The sequence below is a fragment of the Staurois parvus genome, unplaced genomic scaffold (genome assembly GCF_062004578.1).
Source record: "Staurois parvus isolate SC_StPar_1 unplaced genomic scaffold, SC_StPar_1.0 ptg000530l, whole genome shotgun sequence".
NCBI lineage: Eukaryota > Metazoa > Chordata > Amphibia > Anura > Ranidae > Staurois > Staurois parvus.
This window is the reverse complement of record NW_028318326.1, coordinates 12,681,541-12,697,809: the sequence shown is the minus strand read 5'-3', so window position 1 is coordinate 12,697,809 and position 16,269 is coordinate 12,681,541. Positions and strand designations below refer to the sequence as shown.

Sequence of the window (16,269 nt, the reverse complement as noted above, 5' to 3'; positions counted from 1 at the left end):
CTTTGCTATGCAGAGCCATACAAAGCAGTGTGCAGGAGCTGACAGTGGAGAGATCTGTGTTGTTTACATACAGTTCTCTCCTCCTGTCGGTAATGCTCAGCGATCGCTGGGTGTCGGTGAGTAATCACTGGCCAGGACCTGGAGATTGACAGCCGAGGCCACAAACAGCGGCGTGGGTAGGGCACGCGCGCTCCCTACCCGGTAATGCAAAATCATGTATATATGTGATTTTGCACACCCCTGCTGCCCTGTAGCAGTATATCTGCTATAGGGCGGCTGGAAAGCGATTAAAGCAATAATCATTTAGCAAGGATGCTGATTATACTGTCTGACATTCTTCATTGATTAATTTTTCATTACTTTACAGTACGTTTTCAGTATGGTATGGTAGGTCTCTGACTCACTAGGTAGTGAAGCCAGACACTGGGAATCTAGTTTTTTCAGAAGTGGGTCAGGAATGATTCTACCTTTAACCCTTTTCCAAGACCATGTTACCCTTCCCAGCACTACTGAATCAGGGCTTTATTAGGACATCATGCCACCCTATGCTTACTTAAATTATTATGCAAAACTCAGTCTCTTATGATCATTTTACTAAAAACCTCTGCTAGTATGTGCCATAGGAGTAAGCATGCTGTCTGCTTTATACCTGTTTCAATTGTACAGACCACCTAACAGGAGTGAAGAAAATATTATGTTTCTTGAAAGTGGTTGTAAACCTCAGACATGAAACATGCATATCCCTCTATAGTGTGTGCTTGTCTCAATCCAGAGCAGTAATTGTCATTTCTGTCTGCTGCCTTATTCCTCTGATAAATGTTCCTGACACCAAGAAAAAAAAGGTGACAGAGGAGGGCACAGTCTGTGACTGACAGCCTCAGCTAAGTTCCCATGTGCTTTGTGAAGGATGGGGGGGTAGTAGCCCTTCCCTCTAATCAGCTCTCAGAGCTCTCCTCATTGATGTAACTTCAGCTTCCCACCTCCCGCTTTTCAAAGCTGAGATATCCTGTGTAAATTCTGCACTTTCAATGGATGTAGGGAGCAGACAGCTGTAGATAACCAGGTACAACTTATGTAGGAGGATTTGTTTAATCTCTGAGTATCACCTTGGGCCAGTCACTTCACTGGGTATATGTGAGGGTTTGCAACCAGTTTAACTTTAAAAGGATAAAGTCACCTTTTGTAGCATGTTACCTATTACAGGGTATAACATGTAACATGTTCTGAACTGACCAGCCCCAGCCCCTCCCTGCTCCCCATTGTGACAGCTAGTGGGGGATCTTCTCCTCCCTGCTAGCTGTCACAATTTTTAAAAAAACATGGCCATGCTGGACTCTGTCCACTCGGCCACGTCATTCATTCATGGTGTTCTGTGAATGAATGAACTACAAGTCCTGACAGCCTTTACGGCTGTCGGCTTGTAGTTCTCAATTAATTACCACGGCGCTGTGGTTTATTGATTCTTTTTGTCAGTATATTTGCTTGCCCGTACATCCTGTACAGGCAAGCAAATATACTGACTGGTCTACAGGAGAAATCTGCTGATCACTGGTGCAATGCCTTCAAAAAAATGTGTATTTATTATTTTTTGTAAAAAAAGTGAATTTATCCTTTAAAGACCATTTCGATTCTGAGGCTAAATCTAACCTTGAACGTCTAGAGATAGACAGAGGAGGGATGGAAAACACACAAAAATAATTAAAATGTGTAAATTGTGAGGCTTGGTGCTGTTGGCCCATGGGTGTTACTATGGTAAATAGAACCATGAAGCGGACATAAAACTAGTTCTTTTAGGAATACTACAACAGCTTCAAATGAGTAACATTCATTTTTATATTGGGTTCTATATCATGATAAATTTTGTTGTGGGAAAAAATAATGATTTTGCATAAGAACACAGTAAATATATTATTTAAATTTTCAGATTCTTTTTATTTATTTCTTAATTGTTGAGATATTGAGTGTGTGTGTGTGTATCTATTGCTTTTAGTTAGGTCCATAGTGGTCTTCACAGATCGATTATTTACCCTTTCTTTGTGTGGATATTATTGCACAGGAAGTGGACTGGCTAAATGGTCACTACCTTAGTTGCAAAGTCGGGTTATGGACTCAATTTTAGCTAGGAACAATCTGTGGGTATTTATTTGTGTTTGTGTGGGTTCTCCACAAAGTTTGAAAACAGGTTGACTGGTAACTGGCTTAACTGGCTGCATCTACATTTCCAGGAAAGAAAAAAGACCTGGCAACCTATATTAGAAGAAATAAGTAGGACTCGGCCATCATGCTAGGTCAGTCCTCCTTATTGCAGAAAAACATCTTACATCTTAGGAATTAAAGAGCTAAGTTACCAATGAAACCCATTGAGGTCAGGTCAGAACTGAGTAGATTCCACCCCTCAGATGTTGGCTGAGGGTACATTATGATGCAACTTTACCTTGCTTTAATTTCTCAAAGAATCACCATGACTGGATGTTGACCTGGACTAGACCCAAAGATGGTAATAGTAGCACTGATGTCTACATGCAGAAAGTGCCCCACTGGAATTTGTACAAGAAACCCTTCTGGCAATTGCCAGAACTCCAGTATACCCATTCCAGGTCTGGACACCCTTGAATTATAAATAACTGAGCAGTGAGTGGTGAGACGAAGGCTGCATCCTGCTCTGTATAGCTGTAATGATGCTTGCGCTGTTTTTTACCCGTGGAAGTGCGGTTACATTGTCAATAAAAGGGATACATTTATCACACAGAGAGCACTATTTTCTTTTACTTTTGTATACTTTTATGGCCTGATGTTTAACTGGGAATTGAGCAAATGAGAGAGAAGAACAAGAGAGCCACAACACAGCTGTTCCTGGCTTTAGGGATTAGGCATTTTGTGAGTGTTTATATTTAAAGGTCTTAAATTAGGGTGAGAAACCATTTTTAATCTCTCTGATGGTGGTGGAGATTTAGAATTGCACCTGTGGGAAAGAGAATCATTGCATATATTTTGAGCAAGGACTGATGTATTGATGGTCTTTTCTTGATATATTTTCACAATTGTTTTCACATTTATTTTGAGCACTATTTGGTAAAGCTATCATTTTGGAGATGTCTTTGTTAGTATTTGAATTATTTTTGAATGTGGACACTGATTTTGTGTTTGGGTGTTTTAGCATGGCACATTGGGTGATTCATTTATACTCTTTAAGTTAGTTTAGCCAAATGGGGATATTTATATCTCTTCATACTTGTAGTCACTGATGCTTTTTATCAAACTAAAATTTTGAATGAAGCGTTCAAGAATTATTTATTTGTTTCTTGATTGTGAGCTGACATTATGCAGTTTAATGTTCAATAAGCCATTGTTTTATCCTTGAAAGTCTAGCCCACCTGTTTCCTCCCTGCTCTATTTCCCTTTCATGTTGCCTTCAATGTAGTCTTTGAACATAGTGTGCACCCTGTGTATCGGATGATGTTGCAAGAGGATAATTGCAGCACATTACGGGAGTTTTCTCCTGCCACTCATCAGGCCTAATTCACAGGTCTGCTAACTGCACCATGGGATTCAAGGGCAGCTTCAGGTTAATAGCTCCAGGGCCGTTTACTTTTACTCACCATTTATCTAAAATTAGACCCAATCATTTGAGTATATTGTATGTGAACTCAGTCAGCTTTTAAATGCTAAAGTTTAACAGTAAGTTCACCATTATAGAACAGAACTCTGTAGAAAATGTCTATAGGAAAAGTCATCCACATAAACATCCTCAATGTGGTGGATGCAGACTACAGGGGGTCCCTGTGCAGTTAAAAATTTTTGAGTTCTGGTTTGTGTTCATCATCACTGTTCATGGTTGGGAGGATGATCAGGATTCATGCTGCGCCTGCAAGCCTTTCCTCGGTAAATCTCCCAATACGTCCCAATAAGTACAAGAAATAAGCGTGTAATACAGGTAACTGAAATGGCATTTCTTTTTTGCTTAGATGACTATAAAGGATAAAAAAATTGATATTGTTATAAAAGAGGAAAAATTCTGCCAATCTAGGCCATTCTTGATATTTGAAGCTGTCTTCTTCTTTCCATATTTGTGCAAACTATTGGCTGCCATTATCATCATTTACACCACATACCTTCCCATTTTCTGATCTATGGAACCCCCTTAAAATGTACCTGCAGTCAGGTTGAATTTGTTAAAGTCTATTTAAACCAAAAAGCAAAAATGTAATGTAGCATCCTCCTCTAGTTAGGCTGCTAGGCTAAATTTAGTTTTTGGATTCACTGCAGTCAATGGAGCAGCAATTGTTTGATGTTGTATGGTCAGGGTTTCCAGGCTGGGTGTATGATTTCTCCCACCTGCTTCTCCAAGAAGCTTCCAGGATATAGGCCAGGGAGAGTCAACTGACCAGCATTCATTTTTATCATGATCCAGCCAATCCCTGGAAGGCGGCATCCAGCAGGTTGCTGGGGAGGTGATACATATTTAGGAGGCCATTCCAGAGTGTTCTTTCCACTGCCAGGAGGGTTACAGTTCTCTTGGGGCTGCTGCCCATGGTGGCAGATTTACCGAGTCAAGGATTGCAGTCTGGGCATCAGCAGGAGTTAGGTTGAGGGCCTAGAGAAGAATAGAAATAGGTGTTTTGCAACAGTTTGAGCCACAGGAGTAGCTGGGCTGAGGGCCTGGGGAAGGCTGGTAAAGGATCAGTGCTGGAGGCACTGCCAGAAGTCCTGGTCTGGTCCAGCGGAAGCTGATTTATGGACAGCTCCTATGACACTGTAAGACCTTATTTAGGATTTTCATGTCTGACTGCAGTTATGAAGAGTTAGTGTGAAGATTGGCCTCCTATTGATAGTTGTTGTTGTTTTGGAGTATCCTGTGACCCTTAAATCCCTCTCCTGTTTCAGGTTACTCTGTAATAAATGCTAAAAAGACATCCCCTAGACTGAGCCTGTATTGTCCGTGTGCATGCAATTCTATCTGTCGCAGGTAGCCTCTGTACTACTATGGAAGAACCTGTTTATTTCCAGCGATCCCTTCGGGGGTAAGCGTTAGGCTGCTTTTACACTTTACAGAATCGCATGACAAGGGAGATCAAATTCTATTCAATGGTGCCCGTCTAATCTCAGCACAGTGCAATTTTGGAAAAAGCTTTTGGTGGACTTTTTTTTCTTTATTTGTACCTGGTAAACCAGCGAGTAAGTCTCCTATTTTTCAACTTACTTTAGCAGACCAAGCTATCCAGCAATGGTCAGCTTTTACTCCTTTATGTAAAACCTTCCCCAACAGAAAAAAAACTGTTGCTATAACTGCATAAAAAGTGTAAGCTAGAGTTTGACTTTAATTCATTAGCTAAGTCCTCCTATATCTGTTCGTGCACCTAACACAACCCTTTCCCCAGATTGACAATGCTACTGTCCAAAAGTGTTTCCATTGCTCCTCCATCCAGAGTGGAAACATCCCAAGACAGGAAGTGTGCTACTGGCCAGATCACAAGAAGGAAATTAAAAACAATTAAGAAAAATTAAGGCAGCCACTACATGTAAGAATTGGTAAGCTTCAATATAATACAATCTTAGTTTTAGGTTTTATACCATTTTAATTCTTTAGTGATACAATGTATCAGGCACCTTCTGATTCCTGCATGTCTTATTAGATTTCATATAGTCTAGTTCAGGGCCCCCAAATCCTGGTGTGGTCTGGTGTACAAGTTTCAATCAGGTTGCTTTGTTCAGAGCCTGGCCCTGCTGCCTCATCTCTTGTGTTTAACTGATAGCACAAAAATGTATAAAACAAAATGTTTAAAAGAAGTTGGTGTATCTGCAGCCAAAGCATGTGGTTAAATATGAACAGAGCAGGGAAGGGTTAGAAAGTCAGTGTTTGTATTGCTGTCTTTAAAACTGAACTCTAGCCTTATCTCCTATACTGAAAATGCTTACTCTGATTTCACTGTACCCTGTGATCTTCTCAGTGCATTGTGAGCCTGTAGCACACTAAATAGAGCCCTCCACATTTCCGGGCTGGGGGATGTCCAACATCATCTATGTCTTTCACCCTAAGCCTGACTGTTCCTGTCCTCCGCTTTCATTTATTAGATTTTGTGTGGGTTTTTTGCCCACTAGGGTGCATGGCAGCCCATTCAAATGGCTACGTCCAAAGTGGACAGGTGTGACGGGCTCTTTGTGTATCATAAACAATTGCTACATTATAATTTTCATGAAATGTTGTTTTCATATTTTTTAAATCTTTTTGTGCATCTCAGTGCTGATGATTTCCTCTAGTCCTTTTTAGCCACTTCTCATCTACATGCACCCACTTATGTTCCTGAACCTCTGGGTGGGTGCAGTGTGGTGCGGCACCAGTGATGACACAGAATCCAGTTGCAATTGATACAACTTGTATTGATAAGAAAGTTCAACAATACAAACAGCCCAGTGAGAAAGGAACTCATTTGGGAATACTTACATTACGTCTCGGCAAAGTAGAACTGAGCGGTTCTAAAGCATGTTGACAGCATCTGTCCCAGAGGTCATAATGCGGCCTGGCCGATCTGCACCCAAGCGGGAGGATTCAAGGAAGTATAGCATATCCCTATCCTGTCCCTACTCATCAGGAACCTCTCCCTACCGCTAGTTACTTTGCCTGACAGGCGGAAGATACAAAAAATGCACCAAAAGCACAGGAGCTAGGGTCTTAAATAGACTCTTCCTGGCCCAAGATGGCTGCCAGGGTCACATGGGACAGTGATATCCAACTGGATTGCTTCCCAGTGACCCAGGAAACCATAGAGGAGTAAGTTTCTTCAGACTTCCTCTCCCCCTTCAGTGCCGTTACGGTTTGAGCGGCACCTGCAGTAGAAAAAAGAGACTACACCTGCCTACAGACTGGCTTCCTTTTATTGACAATGGCAGACCATGCCTCCACAATCTCTGTCGGCATGCCCCCCATAGTCCCCATTAGGAAGGTATGTGACAATGTGATAACAGAAGCACAATTGGGAGAAGCAGTTACCGCATAACAGGACATGCCTGAAAAATGACCCACATGGCAGGATCATCAAGTTGCAGATATAAAATGGCATTAAAACATTGAAATGACATTAACATGTTAAAGCTAATTGTTAACATGTATAGATTGGGGTTAGATTCGCTGTAATCAAATTCTATGCTATGTTCAGCAATAGAAATAGGTGGCACCATGCACCTTCCTGACCTGATGACCTTGATGTGTCACCCCTGTTTTACTGAAATAGCCCCATCACCATTGATCCTCTGCATGTTGAAGCAGAATACATATACAATATATATCCATTCCTTTCCAAATGATACCTTTAAATAGTACACAGTTTGATGTGAACCTCTGTGACAGTCAAGGGCTGCAAAAACAGTTTACATAGTCCTGAAATGTCACTTTATCAGGCAACAATTTATAAACCCGTCATGTAAATCCTGCCCTTTTCTTTGATATATCTTACATGCAAGAGAACTTTGCACAGCAATATAAAGGTACTGTCTGTACAGATTCCAACCATGCACAGGAATACCAGATCATGCACCATGTTTAATTCAGTCTTTTTGAATCTTCATAAAAATTCCTTCTATGCTTAACCTGTTTGTACAGCATCTATATTCACAGCTCCATGCAATGGTTACTGTTTCAGTAACTGTCTACGTTTATATACTTTACAAATACTGCTGTCTCTAGTGGCGGCTTCTTATTATTTTATTTAGTTTTACAAATATTCATTCCATCATCCATATCATTAAAATGTAAATCAGGTATGCGTCACCCATAACAATGTCGCCACAAAGCAAAATGATTACATTTGTTTTTCTCATCCTCCCATCCATGAATGTAGATTTGAAAACCCCAGTGTATTTTCTTCTGTCCTTTGGAGTGTCCTTTATATGCACCTAGATCTTAAAGGCTAAGTTCATCTTAAAAAGATAAAATAAAACGCTCATATTTTTTGCAGGAAAAAATGTGCATTTATTAATTTTTTCATAGGAGCCTGCAAAGCATTGCACCCATGATCAGTGGATAGAGTGTGCAATGCCAGACTTCTGCAGACTCTTCCTCCAGCTCTCTGCCTATGCTTCCATATGGGGTTTCAGTTGAAGAGCTGGTAAAACTGTCAATGAACTACAGCTGCACGGATCTGGAATGGTCAAATAAAGGAAAAGTAGCAATAAAAGAATTTGGGATGAACCAATAATTTTTTCCATATTAATCCTCCATATTACTAAAGGTATGGCAGGGAAGTGTCTTTTGCATAAATACTTTTTTTCTGTAATGTGACCCTCTTTCCTAGCTCACAAAGTTGGGAGTTATGAATCTGGTAGACAGCATGTTGCCTATGACTTTGAATTTAGGGATGCACCAATTTATCAGCAGACAAAATGTTTTGGCTGAAAATAGTGTTATCGGCACTTTGCCGATAGGAAAAAAGGTGCCGATAATGGCTTCTCTGTTTTTATTATAAAAGAACTGTGTCAAGGCAACTCACATGCAAAGTTACATCCCATAGACTCTCATGCAAAGTTGCGTTCCATAGACGCTCATGCAAAGTCGCGTCCAATAGACTTTCATGCAAAAACGCCCCCTAGTGACTTCATTGCAAAAAAAGTCATCCCATAGACTTTAATGCAATATAGTGTCCCCATAGACTTCAATGCAAAAATGCCTCTTAGTGACTTCAGTGCAAAATTGTGCCCCATAGACTTTCATGCAAAGTTTTGTCCCATAGTCTTTCATGCAAAAAGTCCTCCTAGTGACTTCAATGCAAAATTGAGTCCCATAGACTTTCATGCAAAATCACATCCTCAAAGACTTCAATGAAAAATTGCATCCCATTGACTTCAATGCAAAAACGCCAACCACATTAATTAAATTTATTTTTTATAAAATGTCTGTTTCGGTTTTCGGCCAAGTGCATCCTGAATTTTTGGTTTCGGTTTTGGCACCAGAATTTTTATTTCAGTCCACAACTACAAACTGTCATACACTGACTGCTATGTTAACTTTCATGTATGGCAACAGACAAGTGATCTAAAATGAAATTGAAGGTTCAAAATCTGAATATCATTTCTTGAGGACAACTTCCTCTGAGATTGATGTTGGATTCAGATCATAACTTTTGTTTGTCTTGGCCTGTCTGCAGTTGCTTTGAAGTCTGTGTAGCTACAGAAGTTTCTGGCATCCACCTCCATACCAAAGTGATTTCAGACTTTTCTAGAGAATACATTATGTCCACCACTTTCTTCAGGTCAGCTTTATTTTTGCTGTTGAACAGTTCGAGACTTAAGATCTTGGCCAGATCAGAACATTTTCAAGACAGACCATGTTGTTAGCCGATGTCTGAGCTCCATATCTTGCCTCAGGTGTTTGCTCCAAGTCACTTTCAACATCTCTGAGGGAATTTGAATTCAGTTGTATCCATCTATGAGGGCTTCAGTAGCTCTTGCCGGCTAGTGAGTGTCTGACAGGGACTTCACAGTCCGTGCTCTTTTATCTCCTTCCAAAGACTTCATTAGCTTTGCCCATCTGTATGTTGAAGCAGAAGAAAGGACCTCTGTATGAATCCAAAATAACTGACAGCATCAACACAGCAAGAGGCAGCAGCCTTTCCAACGAGATTCAACCAGTGTGCAGCACAGGGAATGAAAATTTCTGGTGGGTTCTGGCATGCATTTCTGTGTTGTGATCAAACATATTGCTTGCCTTGCATTTTTAAGTAGTGGTGGGGCTCCTTCTGGCAGAGGACTTGGGGGAATTTCGCCCTTTCCCCCTTTAGCACTGGCTGTAGTTGCTAATTTTGACACACAGTGGGGGAAATTTACTAAAATGTGTGCACTCAGAATTTGGGGCAACTGTACATGGTAGCCAAACTGCTTCTAATTCAGCTTGTTCAGTTAACCCCTTCACGCCTAAGGGTAAACCAAATCTAATGGCTAAGCACAATTCTGCAACGTTGACATGTGTTAGTAAAACCGTACATATCATTACAACTACTTTATACATCCAGGTGGATTATACCTTGTTTTTTTCAGGACAAATTGGGCTTTCATTTGGTGGTAAATGGTAATGGATAGCTCCTACTTTTTTTTTACTCTCAAAGGAAAACTGGCCCAAAATAGTAAAAAAAAATAGTTTTTTTTATTTAGCTGTGTGTTTCTTGTTACGGCCATAACCTACCTCCATTGAACAACCCAAAATAAATTCTCCAGCTATTGACGATCGCAGCGATACCATATATGTGTATGTTATTTGTTGTTTGTACCCGTAGTACAGCCAAGAAACAATAGTGCGCATTTTGTTTTTGTCTTTTTACCTAAAACACACTGACATTAACGCTAACTGACACTGATACAAATTTTTTTTTAAATCCTGACCTTTGACCCTGATCTTTGACCCTGACCTTGACCCAAACACTAACCCTGGTACTGAACTAGATCAAACCTTGATCTAGGTATTTTTCTTTATTTTTTCTTTTATTTTTTAATATTTATTTATTTATGTAGCACTGCCCCTTGGGACAAGCTGGAATATATTATGGGTCCTGCGCTCAATAGATCCAACCCTAAGCAAACTCAATCCCTCTGGCACAACTGGTAATGAATAGAAAATACCCCGCCAAGAAATTTGCTGACACAGGGTTAAATGAAACAAGAACAATTTTATGGAGAATGAAATGAAGTGTAGAGGGGTGGGGTTCCCCTTTCAACTTCAAAACTTACTTTTCTTCTTTTATGCAATGCAGTAAATTTGGTCTGCCACTAGAGGGCTTCACAGCCAAAAATCTCCTGATGGCAGAGTCGCACTTTAAGCACAATACAACTGATATCAAACAAATAAACTTACTTATGCTCTATCAATGAAATGTATTACCCACACCGGTGTATGATTCTGCTTCTGAGGGGCGTTAGCCAAAAATCACCTCAGAGTCAGAACAGAATGCAATAAAGAGGTACCTCTAATAAAGCTTCTAAGCCAGATTCCCCCACTTCAGTCCTTGTAACGGTGGAGCTCTAGTTGGTGCACGTTAAGTCCTTATAATGAAGTAAATAGCAGCTGAAGGCTTCTTTGGAGTTTCAGCTGGTGTGGGTTACATCAGATTTCACTAGGTTTCTGGGCTGAGAGGGTCCAACCTCAGTGTCTAAAAGCAACACAAAGCACCCCAAGACCAGGAGCAGTCGCAGGATGCAATCTCCCAGTATGTGTCAGTCCCCGGGGCAGACAGTCTCAATTACACTGGTGGTGAGGGACAAAGCAGGCAGGGGGATCTGTGGCTTGCACAGGGCCCCAGATGGGTGAGATCCCAGCAGTGGGGTGCGGATGTCCCAGTCTATATGCAACGTGTAAATGGTGTGTCTTACTCTCTCCAGTGGGACAGCTCACCAGACTCTGAACACACAGCAGGGTCCCTCTATCCGCGCTGAGTGCTGTAGTGCCTCCTCCTCTGCTTGGACGGGCTCCACGTGTCCCTGTCTTTTCTCCAGCCTCGTGTCTCTCTGTTCTCCCCTTCACTTCCTGCTGCCTCCCCTTCCCAGCGTTCTTTGCTGTGTAGTGGATGAGTCATGAACTTGGCAGAATGCCCAGGTTTTACAAATAGGGGTGAGAGAGGAAGGACCGACTGCTGAACATGTGATTCCTTCTGAATCCTCTTGTACAAGGAGCCTGCTACATTTATCTTTTTTTTTTTTTTTTCAAAAATTTTTTTATCTCTCTTCTCCATTCATAGAGAGAGAAAAAACAAGGGGGCCGAGCTGCACAGTAAATGATCACTGTGATAACCAATCAGAGGCTATCACAGCGATCACGTGACACGGAATCGGAAGTCCCGGGTCCTGATCGTTAGAACGAGACCCGGGGCTCTCCGTGGCGCGCTCCCAGCACAAGGACAGGTACACAAATATGCGGCCCCATGGAAAAAAGCCCAGTTCCCTGAGGCCGCATATTTGTGTGCCGTCGGCGTCAAGGGGTTAAGCGTTGGCAATAAAACCTGGAAGCTGACTGATTTCTATGCAGAGCTGCATCAGATTTTGCACTCCCCAGTTTTAGTAAATAACCCCCAGTATCTCTGGAAGCTTTTGTTCTTAGACAATTTCCTGATTTTCAGTGCTGAACAACTGTATCAGCAAAATAGATTCAGTTCTTATTCTCTATTAATTTTTGGACTATCTAGGCTCTTAAGGTAGTATTTATTGAAAGGAAACATATAAAGATAAATAGCACCCCTGTTCTAAATACCCTTACATGACTTTATAGGATGTATAGGGGTCTATTTATCAATGTTACATGCAAGATTCACACACCATCACTCAAGATTCATAGTTTCAGGTGAAAAAATATGTAACTCTTGTGTGAAAGGTGTGTGAATCTTGAGTGAAACTCATTAAATAGACCCCATAGTGGTCCATGATCCTATAGATCAGTGGTCACTAAACGGCGGTCCGAGAACGCCCCCTGCAGCGTTCCCTTCCAGACCGCCAGCCCGCAATGACAGATCCACCGCTGAGCAGGGTGGTCATCACGGCAACATGACATCACAGTGTGCACCCCACCCCTTGCAGCAGGAGCGTAGATAAGGGGGAAGTCAGGGGGGTCTGAACCCCCCCAGAGGAGAGTTGCCAACATCCCTGCAGCCCTCAAAATTTCCACTCGCCCGTGAGTGGAAATAAGGTGGGGGCGGCGAGCAGTGCTGGTACTAGGGGTGTGTGGGAGGGGTGGTGGTGGAGGCAGTGACAAGCAGTGATCTCCTGTATGGCTTTCAATGAACCAACTGGAAGCCGCAGGAGTGAGAGGAGGAGTAGCGGCTTCCAGCTGCTTTATTGAAAGCAATGCAGGAGATCGCTGCTTGTCACCGCCCCCACCTCTGCAAAGAACATACCTGATGGCTCAGTTTTCTTTCTGCCCCCCTGCCCCCTCTCCCTCCCACCGCCGCTGTGTTCTTCTCAATGCCCAGCCCCTCCCTCCATCCTTCGCACCAATAAGAGAAGAGGGGAGAAAGGTTGGATCTGCTCTGCCTCCCCCTGTGCCCTCTCACACTCCAGTCCGTGCAGCTTCAAAGGATGTGTGGATGGGAAACTGAATACAGTGGCCGACAGCTCTGATGCATTTGAATGAGAGTATTTTTCACATGAGTCCAGCCTACCTTACACCCACCCACCCCTCCCTTCCTTCCACCCACCCACCCCCCACCTTCCTTCCTTCCACTCCTCCCTTCCACCCCTCCCTTCCTCCCTTCTTTCCTTCCACCCCTTCCTCCCTTCCTTCCACCCACCCCTCCCTCTCTTCCTTCCACCCTTCCTTTCTTCCACCCACCCCTCCTTTCCTTCCTTCCATCCACCCCTTCCTTCCACCCCTCCCTTCCACCCACCCCTCCCTTCCTTCCTTCCACCCCTCCCTTCCTTCCACCCACCCCTCCCTTCCTTTCATGCCTCCCTTCCTAGCTTTTCAGTAGTAATTATTATAAATTATAGACAGCAATGGGTTAACTATGATTCTATAGTGTACATATGTGTTCTAATTAAATGTTATGGAAACAGTAGAAAACCTTGCCTTTTTTAAAATGGTCTGGTCATATGACCTGTGCAGAGACATCAGTCACATGAGTGAATCAGTTTACAAATAAAGAAAAATGGTGAATCTCACATTTTTTTTAATTCACTTGAATACAGTATATCCATGCAGTCTTTTCCAGTCTACGGACACTCATATAAGTCAAGAAATACAGTTACATGAATTTCTGAAAGACATTTGCTACATATTGCTGCGGTAGTGGCATCTAGGGCCCCATGAGTCAAAAGGGCTTAGAAATGTCCCCTGCAGTGTGTAAGTCTTTAGTGACATTGCTGTTTGGGTATTGCTGTTATGTGGTCAGCACTAGTGAGAATTATTTCACCAAGCTTTGTGCATATTTCACATTTTTCTCCATTTGGGTGGACTGTGGCAGGGTTTGATCACATGCTTGAACTTCCTTACTGTGGAGGATGGGGTGTAGAGATTCCCTCCATCCACAGTACAGTTCTGTGGAAAATCCTCTAGCTGAGCTCAGACCTTACAGACTCATGGTTCTTCAAGAAAGTGAATATCAAAGTCATTGCACAATGATGAGGTAAGTATTTTTATTTTCCTTTGCAGGGATATTAAAACATTATGATGACAGAGTCACTTTCAATAAAGTTTAGAAGAATTAATGTTTCATTTAGAGTTATGAGTGTGTACATGAAATGACAATATGGTGGCTTAGTGTTTAGCACTTTTGTGGTGGTTTAGCACTGGGGGTCCAGTTTCTTACCCTGGTCAAGACACTATCATCATAGAGTTTTCATGTTCTCCCTGTGCTTGTGTGAGTTACTCTGGGTCCTCTGGTTTTCTTCCACAGCCCTAAGATATGCTGGTAGGGTAATTGGCTCCTTTCTAAATTAACACTCATATGTGTGTGTGACAGACTGCTTGACACCCCCACTGGGTATCTCCATCAAACTACAGCCAGGTACCCAGGGAAGTGATATGTATAACCCCCTTAGGGAAAAAGTTCCTCCTATCATCAATAAAGGGGTCTCCTTAGTACTGGGTCCAAAGTCGGTCTGAAGGAGTTTGGCCCCCAGGCCCCACCAGGAGCCCAAGTCATGGTTGTTTCCGTGACAGTGTGCATGTATGCATAGGAGATAGGGGTCTTAGACTGTAAACGTCTTGAGGGCAAGAAATTATGTGAATAAATAGCATTCATGGCCCTAGCATGTATGGCCCTAGCGTGTGTAAGTGTATGTACGCATGTGGAAAAGGGACCTTAGACTCTGGGGCCTCTGAGTTCAGTGACTGATGTTAATAAGTAGTAAGTAAAACACTGCGTGAATTGTCGGTGCTATTTAAATACCTGTATTAAATTATTTTTAGACATATATATATACAGTGCTCAGCATAAATGAGTACACCCCAATGGATTTGTCAGAAAACCTTTACTTTCCTTTCAGAATCAACATTTTCTAAGAAACACTATCCTACAAAATACTTTCACAAATGCGGGCCATTGATTGTAAACAAGATTTGTTAATTTGCACACACAAAAACATATTTTTCCAAACTAATTCATTCAAGACCATGTTGCAAAAATGAATACACCCCAATGAAAGTCTTGGGAGCAAAGCTAAATTTTTGACAACAAAATCCTAATTAACAAGAATTCAACTACAGGTGAGTCTAATTGTTCATTACACAGGTGTCCAGCAGATAGTGGACTATAAAGGGCGTTACTTAACAAAGAAAACCCCTTCCCATTTCATGTTGTCGGCAAAGCTTTACTTATCAGTCAGAATACTGTAGTAGAAGTGATACAGAAATTTAACAAAGATGGAACTGCAACCATCTCACAGAGATGTCCCGGCTGTCCATGGAAGTTAGCACCTCAACAGGAGTGTCTTCTGATGAGAAGGGTTGATGAAAATCGCCATGCAAGTTCACTGCAGTTAGCTAAAGAAGTAGAAAGCCAAACTGGGGTGATTGCTTCCCGTGAAACAAAAAAAGTCCACCTAGAATTTGCCAGGGCCCATGCTGAAAAAGAAGATGACTACTGGGACTCTGTACTCTGGAGTGATGAGACCAAGATAACTGTTTTTGGAATTGATGGCTTCAAAACTGTATGGTGTCGCAAAGATGAGGAGTACAAAGAAAAATGCATGGTGCCCGCAATGAAACATGGTGGTGACAGTGTCCTTCTGTGGGGCTGCATGATTGCTGCTGGTGTCAGGGAGCTGCATTTCCTTGATGGTAAGTCACAGATGTACTGCTCTATATTAAAAGAGAAGATGCTACCATCACTCCGTGCCCTTGGTCATCGTGCACTTTTCCAATATGACATTGATCCAAAACACACATCTAAGGCCACTGTTGCATTTCTGAAGAAGAACAGGGTGAAAGTGATTCAGTGGCCAATTATGTCTCCTAATCTGAACTCAATTGAACACTATGGGGAATTCTGAAGAGACAAGTTGAACATCACTCTCCATCCAGCATCCAGGCTCTAAAAGAGGTCATTCTTAAAGAATGGAAAATATAGATGTTGAAATGTCGCCAGCTTGTTCATTCCATTCCTAGAAGACTTGCTGCTGTCCTTACAAATCATGGAGGTCATACAATATACTAGATGTAGTAATTTTTGTTGTGGGGTGTATTCATTTTTGCATCAACTAATTTGAGTAAAACTGAAGATTTTGTAATCTAAGTTATATAATTAACCTTACTTTCATGTAACGAGCTAAACAAATGTTTTAGAATTCCAACATTTTGGA

The 16,269-nt window shown here is 41.9% G+C and overlaps 1 protein-coding gene across 1 annotated transcript in view; it reads left to right on the top strand.

The window, feature by feature from the left end:
- MYO3B (myosin IIIB) overlaps window positions 1-16,269 on the top strand; it is a 463,809-nt gene that overhangs the window by 40,179 nt on the left and 407,361 nt on the right. The gene's annotated exons all lie outside the window — the stretch shown is intronic.